At 42.1% G+C, this 10,692-nt stretch overlaps 1 long non-coding RNA gene across 1 annotated transcript; it reads right to left on the reverse strand.

Annotated features, from left to right (window-relative positions):
- Nucleotides 1-7,150: 7,150 nt before the first annotated feature.
- Nucleotides 7,151-10,434, reverse strand: LOC119330871. The gene is made up of 2 exons (XR_005160305.1): nt 10,027-10,434; nt 7,151-9,293 (listed from the first exon to the last, which is right to left on the reverse strand). It is a non-coding gene; the product is annotated as an uncharacterized LOC119330871 (long non-coding RNA).
- Nucleotides 10,435-10,692: the final 258 nt, after the last annotated feature.

Consider the following 10,692-nt stretch of genomic DNA (forward strand, 5'->3'; position numbering starts at 1 on the left):
CCAGGGAGAGGAGCTCCCGGCTCCGGCGATCGCCCGCCGCGCCGCTTCCTCCTCGCCGTCCGGCCCCCCTCCCCGCTCCGGCTACTTCCTCTCCGGCCGCCGCCGTCGTCTACAGGAATCCCGGCGAGATCCGCCGCCGTCTCGGGCCGCGCGCCCGAACCCTAGATCTGGACCCTGGGGTAGTTTTTTTTTCACTAAGTCCCTAGATTTTTACTCCATATGCTCCTGTTCGAGGACCCGTATCTCCACATCCGTAGCTCCGTTTTGGGCATATGATATATCAAAATCTTCGTCTCGACATGTACATCATTTCATTCCATTGCATCATTTGCATTTGAGGTCATCTTGATACCCAAAATTCTGTTAGAAGGAGGCTTCGTGAGTTAAATTGCAGATCCGTTAGTTCATCATGCACTTTTGTCATTTTTGCCATGTTTAATTCGTGCATGATATGCCTGTGCCCCTTTGGGATGAATTGTTAAGCATTTTATCTTCTTTCCAGAGGTGCCACCCATGTATTTTTAGGATGTGTGTGTTGTCTTGTGCAAGCTTGCGAAGAGAGGTACCTGAGATTGCAGATTTCAGGGACTTAGTGATTTTCACTAAGTCTGGGATATTTTAGTTCATGATGCTATATGTCCAGCTTGTTTCCTAGTGATCCGTGCCTCTTTTGAGGATGATCAGTAAGGGAGTTTTGATATTTATGTTATGCTCTATCCATCCATGTCTTTGTTTACATATGTGGAGTGCTCTAGGTTGACTCAATCGAGCTCAACTTTTGCTTCGTTGTTAATCTGGGCAGATCGTCAACTTGTTTGCGATTTTGCCGATGCTACCGTTAGTGTTCCATGCATGCTATGCCTTTGTTCTTGCCATGTGTAGCTAGCACATTGTGCCTTCTTGCTGGTTATATGCTTTCCTTGCCATGACTTGCACCGTAGTGAGTGCATCGAGCTCGTTTACATGCCTTCGTGAGTTATATTTCAGCGTGTCTCAGTTTTCACTAAGTCTGAAAACTGATTGTGTTCGAGCGATGTTCGTGAGCTCGGTAGAGTATTTTGTGAACCCTTTTGGCCCCAGGTCACTTTGGGTGTTTTGTTAAGCTTGTTGAGTAGCTCCATGACATGTTCTTACTTGTCATGTTCAGGTTTTCTATCATGTTGTTTTGCTGCTCCGAAGAGAGCATCGTGATCTGAAATTTCAGACTAGTGTTAATTTCACTAAGTCTGGAATCTGTTTTGCATTTGCGTTTTAGCCATGCTTGTTTGAACCTCTTAATGGATGAATTTTCCTATCGCTCAGTGCTAGTGTTTTGTCAACCATCTTGTGTACATCACTGCCATGTATTTTGTTTTCATGTTTGGTGGCTGTAGCATGTTCATTTCGTTGCATTTAGATGCCTACTTGCTGCAAATCGCAGACCGGTGTCGTATCTTAAAACGCTTGCCATTTCCAAACCGTAACTCCGATTTCAATGATCTTTATATCGTTTTCAAGCGATTTCATCTCCTCCATCCAGTGGCACACTTGGTTTTCCAAGTTGATGCCAGGTTCATGCATTTCCTGTCATATCTTGCATTTTGCATCCCGCATCGCATCCCGCATAGCATATCGTCATTTCATCATATTGCTTGGTCTTGCCCGTGGTTGATTGTATCCTTGTTGCTTGTTTGTCTTGTTGGGTAGAGCCGGGAGACGAGTTCGCTACCGAGGAGCCCGTTGAGTTTGCTTGTGAGGATCCAGTCAACTCTGACAACTGTGCAGGCAAGATGATCATACCCTCGAAATCACTACTATCTTTGCTATGCTATTTTGCTCGCTCTTTTGCTTTGCCACTGCTACGATGCCTACCATTTGCTTGTCAGCCTCCCAATTGCCATGTTGAACCTCTAACCGACCATTGTCCTAGCAAACCATTGATTGGCTATGTTACCGCTTTGCTCAGCCTTCTTATAGCGTTGTTAGCTGCAGGTGAAGATTGGAGCCGTTCCTTGTTGGAACATTTATTTACTTGTTGGGATATCATTATATTGCTATGTTATCTTAATGCATCTATATACTTGGTAAAGGGTGGAAGGCTCGGCCTCTCGCCTAGTATTTTGTTCCACTCTTGCCGCCCTAGTTTCCGTCATATCGGTGTTATGTTCCCGGATTGTTGCGTCCCTTACGCGGTTGGGCTATAATGGGAACCCCTTGATAGTTCGCCTTGATTAAAGCTTTTCCAGCAATGCCCAACATTGGTTTTACCATTTGCCACCTAGCCTCTTTCCCTTGGGTTTCCGGAGCCCGAGGGTCATCGTATTTTAGCCCCCCTTGGGCCAGTGCTCCCTCTGAGTGTTGGTCCGAACTGAGCTGCCTGCGGGGCCACCTCGGGGAAACTTGAGGGTTGGTTTTACTCGTAGCTAGTCTCATCTGAGTGTGCCCTGAGAAAGAGATATGTGCAGCTCCTATCGGGATTTGTCGGCACATTCGGGCGGTGTTGCTGGACTTGTTTTAACCTGTCGAATTGTCTTGTTGTACCGGGTTACCGAGTCTGATCGGTGTGTCCCGGGTGGAGGTCTATTCCTTCGTTGACCGTGAGAGCTTGTCATGGGCTAAGTTGGGACTCCCCTGCAGGGATTGAACTTTCGAAAGCCGTGCCCGCGGTTATGGGCAGATGGGAATTTGTTAATGTCCGGTTGTAGATAACTTTAACTTAACTTAATTAAAATGAATCAACCGTGTGTGTTACCGTGATGGCCCCTTCTCGGCGGAGTTCGGGAAGTGGACACGATGTTGGAGTTATGCTTGCGCAGGATGTTCCTTTAGCTTCTCGCTCGTGCTTCGCCTTCTCTTCTCGCTCTCTTTTGCGTATAAGTTAGCCACCATATATGCTAGTCGCTTGCTGCAGCTCCACTTATATTGCCGTACCTGTCCTATAAGCTTAAATAGTCTTGATCGCGTGGGTGTGAGATTGCTGAGTCCCTGTGGCTCACAGATACTACAACTCCAGATGCAGGTCCAGGTGTTTCTGCTCCAGTTGACGATTACGAGCTCAGGTGGGAGTTCGACGAGGACTCTCAGCGATACTACGTGTCCTTTCCGGATGATCAGTAGTGGTGCCTAGTTGGGGTTATCGATTCAGGACCTTGTCGCATGTTGGGGGTCTTTTCTATTTTGGCACCGTAGTCGGGCCATGAGTGATTTGTATGATGGATGTTATTTATGTACTCTGATGTGACGTGGCGAGTGTAAGCCAACTATGTTATCTCCCCCTTTTATTATATATTACATGGGATGTTGTAATGATTGCCTGACTTGCGACATTGCTTTCAATGCGGTTATGCCTCTAAGTCGTGCCTCGACACGTGGGAGCTATAGCCGCATCGAGGGCGTTACAGTAGTGGTGGATCCTTCCTGTATATTGTTGATTTTTTGTGCTCCCGATTTGCACTCCAGTTGTCACTGTGACGAGTAGCTCCTAGTTGTGTTCAATTTCTTTAGTGGATCCCTCTTGTAGTTGTTGCTGGATCCCTCCTGGTTGGTTGTAGATGCTCCTAGGTGTGTACAATCCCTCCTTTAGTTGTCGCTACGGATCCATCCTGTTTGGATGTAGATGCTGAATCTAGCTCATTGTTTGTGTGACTATAAAAATCAGTGTAATCACAGCTAATTTAATGTGATTAAACTTTGTTCCAGTCTCTGAAACTCATGTTTTTTATTAGAAATCCAGTGTAATTTCACTAAAATTTGTATTGTAAGTACAATGTATGTTTCAGTGAATTTTCAGTGTAGTTATTATGGGCATTTTCAGTGGAATTACACTGCTTTTGAATTGTAATTACAGTGTTAATTTCAGTGTAATTACAGTGAGGATTTTAGTGTGCATTCTTAGTGGTTTTACACTGTAATTCTCAGTGGATTTATAGTATAATTTCTTTAGCAATTTAGGTGATTTTTGGCAGTGTAATTCTCAGTGCATTTTTCGATGTATCCTTAGTGCATTTTGTGATGTAATTCTTTATGGGTTCAGAGGAATCTTAGTGGATTTACAATGTAAGCTTAAGTGGATTTACACTGTAGTTTTTAGTGGATTTGCACTGTAATTTCGAGCGGACTTGCATTGTAACTCTTAATTTTTACAGTGTAATTTTCAATGGATTTACAATGTAGTTTTTAGTGGATTTAGACTGTAATTTTTCAGTGGAATTTGCACTGTAACTCTTGATTATTTCAGTGTAATTTTTAGTGGATTTACACTGTGATTTTCAGTGTTTTTTGCACTGTAACTCTTGATATTTTTCAGTGTAATTTCATTGGATTTACACTGTAATCCTTAGTGCTTTTGAGTAGGGACAGTTTTTTACCCTTTTGTAATCTGAATTTGAGTAGGGCTGGATTATTTTTGTATTACATTTAGTGGATTTTTTAGTATAATTCTTATTGGATTTACACTGTATCTCTCAGTGAACTTACACCATAATTTTTAGTGGGTTTTACAGTGTAATTCTCAGTGGATTTACACTGTAATCCTTTGAGGATTTTACAGTGTAATTCTTATGGATTTACACTGTAACTCTCAGTGGACTTGAACTGTTTTGTTGAGTAAACAAGTGTGCTCCGCTCTGTTTTGTTGTCAAGAACCAATTTAGAAAAGCATGATTGAATCTGTTTTCTTTTCACAGGATTTGTTAATGCTATAAGAGACATACATTAAGGAACTTAGCTTCATCATGTTCGAGATACAGGTCCTGACCCTTCATGCTTGTTTCTGTCCCATTTGATTCCATTGCAGGCACCTGTACATGTAAACATGTATATAAGCATAGTTCTGTTAATCTTGAAACATGTACTGTCTGCTTGTACATGTGTTTGCCCCTTTTTGTCAGTTCATAGGCTTAATTGATATGAACTGATCATTTTATAACTTCATCTGTGTACTTATTTGTATTTACAAACAGTAGTTCGTAGCAATTTAAACTTCAAGTAGGAAAGAAAGATCTTTCTATGTAGTTCCAAAGTTTATAAATTTAGTCCTAGTTTCTTTACTTTCTTGTAAATGAGTAATTTTGTAATCATGATCTAAGTTTCTGATTAGAGTATAGTTTGTGTGTGCCAAAGTTTCTGAATTACAGTCCTAGCTTTATGAAAATATAGCATTTCTAACCTATTTGTTCAAGGATTTTCCTAACTTTTTGTATTTTATCCCCCTGAAAATGTGATCCCCTATCTTTTTTTATACTCATTTCCATGTGCTGTAACTGTTGTTTTCAATTCAGAAACTTCCTACTAGTTCTCAAATTCATGAATCTAACATGGATTTTTGTTTCCTAACCTTTCTGTGCCTGCACCCTAGACTCATAGGATCCTAGTGTTCTTCCTGGATCTAGTTTTAATTTCCTGGTTCTAGTTTAAAGTTCCAGAGTTCATATTTTTTGTCCCTGCAGTATGTTGGTGGGTTTATTTGTCTCTGCAGCATGTATATATAATGGTTCACAGACGCCCTTTTGATTTCTGATGTAGAGAGACAGGGGAGAGAGATCTGTCTAAATCATGCTCAGTATGTGGTGATTGCAAAGTTGGGGATGTTTACCTGTGTTTCCTCATCTTCTGCAGTGTGGATCATCTTCAGGTTTCTGTCCTAGATCATGGAGGAATCACCCTCTTGGTTGGTGCTTATTCCCGTTTCCTCTGCAGTGCACTTTTGTAGTGGATATCACAGTGAAAATAATAGTGGAGTTATTAGTGTAACTTTATAGCTTTTCAATGTAATTTTTAGTGCTCCAGAGTGTATTTTGCCATGTCATTTTAGGTGTGTATGATTAGGTGACATCATCCTGGTCCTTTCCTTTTCTTTTCGTTTGCTCTAGCCTAGTGCACATGTACATGGCAAAGTTTGGCTGTAATTTTGGGTTTTTTGTGCTCGTTTTTGTTGATTTTCTGTCCGGGCTGGAAAAGTTGGTGCGTGGACCGTTAAGATCATGATGTTGGTGTATTTAAGAGTTGGTGTGTGGGCCTGTTTAAGCTCGTGATGCTGGTGTGTTTAAAAGCAGGGACAAGTAGAAACTAACAGAGGACAGGGGACACTTGTATCCTGTAATTTGTGAAAAAATCTGACTGAAAGCGAATTCGTTTTCATCCGTATGTAAAATAGACAGTCATTGTGTTTTACAGATGTGGGGTGGCAGACAAGATTGCCCTTTTTTTTTCTAACTGGTCATTGTGTTTTCTTTTTCTTGAATCAAAGGGGTTCCCCAGCCCCAACTTTTTTGTAAAAAAGCAGGCAAAGTAGCGGACAGAAACTTATTACAGGCCATCGCTGAAACAAGCGTTTAACTAGTTTTGCAACTTAAGGAAGAAAACGAGATCAGTGCCAAGCTATCCTGCAGGGTTCAGGTCCAGAAAACGAGATCAGAGCTCCCTGTGATGATGATCATTGTGTTTCTAATTCCCATCATCTCTTTTCCCTGCAGGGAGCTCTCTGGGGTGTTTTTCTGGTTCCTGTGATGCTAGTTACATCATTTCTACATTTGCCCCCTGCAAATTCTAGTTTATAGTCGGTACGGTTCAGAAATTTCAAACTTGAAAACAGGGTTTCAAATCCACACTTTTGTTGGCGCCTTTCTCTGCAAGCAAAAAGGATAAAAGAAACACTTGAGTCGCCCTTGATCAGCGAAGACTAAACCTAATAGTAGACTATTACTCATACTTTTTAGTCTCATGTGCAGTTGAGTAGGCCTGCTTATAAATTGGGGCTACTAACATACTTTAAATTGCACCATTCCAGGTTCGGAGTATAATCAGCAAAGGAGCTAATGATATTGCAAACTTAGAGTAGCCATTTAGCCTAGGAAGCTAAAGGCTGCTGATTAGTCATCTATTCATCCTTTTCCAAAAACATAATAGGTTGGTTGTATGCGTTTTAGTTCGAGATGCCAACGCTTCCAGGCCTGCGTCTCCCTTCCACAAGTTCGGCCACTTTTCAGTATACTAGGGATTGGGGCGCCACCTTGTGGCGCCTCCTGAGAGGAAGCTAGGCGGTGCCAGGTTGGCAGTCGCCCATTCCAATTTCTTCTTTCTATCTTTGGTAACACATGGACATGGCATTTAAGTAAGAAGTTGCACTATAAATTTCAAAAGAGCTAATAAATGACATTCAAATACAAGGAGATTAGGGCATCTGAAACACAAAACATTGGAAGGCATGATATAGAATCAGACAGAGGGAGAGAGGCCACACATACTCATGAAGTAATGAATTCATCATTCAACTGTGACATGAAGTGCTACACCAAAACAATAACACAACGACTAAAAATTTAAAGGGGCTTCAAACCGAATGCTCAAATTGTAATATCACCAAGAAATGCCACTCAGTTCCATGGAGATCCTTGGCTGCCAGTTCTTGACATGCCCTGCGAAGCAACGAGAGGAAGATACTCTTCAGCATGTCTCCTAAGAATAGAGACGGGGGATACATGCAGCAAGAAGTGCGCGAGAATATAGACGGGGAGCTTGTTGCCAAGTTTAGTCGCCAAGCTTAGTCACCAAATTTGTATTATCCATTATCCATTTTAAGAGACAACAAAGCAAGTAGTCAAATTCCTATGGGCAGAGATCAAGCCATAAGAATTTAAGACAAACATATAAGCACTATAGTATATGGGACGTCCTTCAAAATTTTAGTCAACCTTTCATACAAACCCAAGCAAATCTAATAAAGCTCCTCAATTGGAGATGGTGAAAAAAATGATGGAAGAGGAGGTGTCGTTGCTTACCTCGCTGCATGACACCATCGACCCAACGCCGGTGGCGTGCTCACAGCCGCTTTGTGCTTGCTAAATGAAGTGTATTCTGATTGAAACATGAGACCCATAGCAACAGTAATCCCGACCAACTATGTAAAACCATCAATTCTAGATGTTATAATACCATACTAATTACTGAAGATTATGAAACCTTCTATGGTCAAATGTTGGACTTACAGTCGATTTATTTCTACTTCTAAAATCTAAATGGTATCATTTTTGCAATGAAGCGAATCAAAATTGCTAATTCTGTAAACAATCCCCACGATCACAAGAAAATTTACTGCATCGTATTATTTCCTCGAACATACTTAGCTTGCTAGCATGGAGATCTAGTAGTTCTATTTGAGTCATTTCAGCATCCTCTCAATTTTTTCTGCTCTTTCTTCTAATAAATTATCTAAGTCAGAACCGTCATTGAGAAAAACCTATACATCAGAATTTTTCAGTATCACACCAACAGGGCATCATGCAAGATAACAAAAATCCTTTCAGTTCTATCATGTGCATTCAGAAAATATGTATTGCTTGGTAATATAAAAGAGGTTCTGGACACATACTCCTTGGCTTCTTCTAAGCATCAGCAGAAGCATGTTTGTTTGCAGTTGACATATGAGGAAGAAAGAAGGCCATTCAGAAAGGATACTGCCTACTTCGACTTAATGAAGTTTTAGCGCTATTTCTCCAGCCCATGCTGCTTCATTGGCAAGGGTTGTTTGAATTATTCTCCTAAAAAATAAATCGGATGCAAAGCAACAAGAGAAACAGGAACAATCAAAGATCGTTACACATTCGTGGCCTTTTGGTGTTCTTGTTTATTATACTTTGAAAGTCAAAGTGAAGGAAGCATCCATTATTAAAGATCAAACTTTTGAGGAAAATAAGCTTATAAGAATATAATCTATCATTTGCAACATTGTAGTGGTACCTGAAATTAAAATGCACCAAGACATGGAAATTTGTCTTTGGCCTTTACTATTACGAAGAAGATAACTGTACCAAGATGGCTCCATATAAAATTCTACATGATGTGTGAAGAAAGCTTAAGATATTAGCAAAAAAATACCGTTAGTGACTCATGCTGCCTATCCAAAATCTGCTAGTTTCATCTTCCCTGTTTCCGGTGAGCAAAATATATTCCGGCTTATTGTCCCTGTGGATGACGCCCATTTCGTGGCAGTACTTCACCACTGACGTGAGATCCTTGATCACAAATGTGGCATGCAACTCAGAGAAGGTAACATACCTGGCCATCTCGTCCAGCAAGCGGCCGCCGTTGCAGAGCTCCATGATGAGGTAGAACTTGCCGATGTCCTCGAAGACGGCCTTGAGCGTGATGTCGCTAGTGGTGGCGGGTTACATGGGAGAGGAAGCGAGAGAGAGGGAGGTCGCCTGCGTTGGTTGCCTTCATGGCGACTTTGTACCACCAAGGAATAATCCAGTTGGTGCCAAAGTGTGTGGTTCATCGAAGTCATTTATTACTGCAGTAAGTTCTTCAGGTTTGACCTGTTGAATGTAGAAACACACTGATCATAAGTCATAAGACTGATGCAATATAATCTTCGAAAAGAAAAAAAAAACAAGAATGATGTGTAACATAAAAGAGCAAAAGTCTGCCAACTGAACATACAAACTAATGGAGTCGCAAAAAGGAGTATCGAGCAGTGGATCTTCCTTCCCCATTCATTCACTAAAAATTATGTAGCCACTGTTTAATACAGTTTGAAATAGTAACAACACAAACAAACTTTATGCTCCCTGCAATCTGATGATCCAAGCCATGTCTCTATAGGAATTACTTGTACCATTAGATCAATACTTCTAAATTTTGGTAATTGTATTTTTTTGGGCTAGCTGGAAAATCAACTTTCATCTGTATGGCCACATAGATATCACCCTGCAATGTGCTTCCATTAGTAAGTTACAGATGCTTATAACAAAATTCTCAACACAAGTAACCACATATGTACTTGAAATCTAGCCCCCCCCCCCACCCCCCCACCCCTCCAACCAGCAGCGTTCCTATAGAACCAACCAACTACACGGGTAATTTGTGCATCCTAGAGTACGATTACAACAAGCAAGTAAAAAATGAATTCACCAACGCATCAGGCTCGCAACCACCCGGACAAGCGAGATTTCAGTCAAGTCAAACATAGATTGACCAGGTAAACTAAGTAAAACAGAACAAGGGGTATCAATGGGAGGAGTAGATGTAGATAATTTAACGAAGGAGGACCTCGGGGAAGGGCTCGGACTGTGCCCAGGCAGTGCCGTCGTGGCCGAGGATGGGGCGGCGGTGAGGCGCTGGCCGTCGATGTCGCAGAGCAGCGGCTCGTCAACATACATCTACCATGACATCCTTCTCGCTTGCTTGCCGGTTTTTTTCTCTCCCGAGATTTTGCCATCCCCTTCCTCCTCCTCTGCAACAATCATGGCGGCCGGGTGGAATAAGAAGATGAGATGGTTTGGGGGAGAAGCGGACCTGGGGAGGACGCTTTCTCCGGTGGATGGCGTCGGAGTAGCTGGCATGGGCTGCGGCGGCGGCGCAACCCTAGGAGAAGAGGAAAGGAGAGGTTGCGTACAGAGAGAAAAAGAGGAGTCAGACTCCATTGCTCGAGGCGGCTGCGGCTCTCTTCTGGACGAAGCAAGGAAAAAGTCATCGAGAGTTTACCCGGGGAGGTGTTAATTGAGCGATAGTAAATTGCGACGTGGCATAGGCGAGCAGTCACCCCTTCTGCGCACGTTAATGTTTTGGCAAAAGTCTGAAAAAAACCTTGACTTCGTAGTTGAAGTCTAAAATGAACCCTAAACTCCAAATCTTTGAAATTAGCACCCTGTCTTACATAATCCCGGTCTATCCCGACCCTTCTTGGCCAAGAAGGTGTCTGTCTCCGCTGGGATT

This window comes from Triticum dicoccoides, chromosome 7A, assembly GCF_002162155.2.
Source record: "Triticum dicoccoides isolate Atlit2015 ecotype Zavitan chromosome 7A, WEW_v2.0, whole genome shotgun sequence".
Taxonomy (NCBI): domain Eukaryota; kingdom Viridiplantae; phylum Streptophyta; class Magnoliopsida; order Poales; family Poaceae; genus Triticum; species Triticum dicoccoides.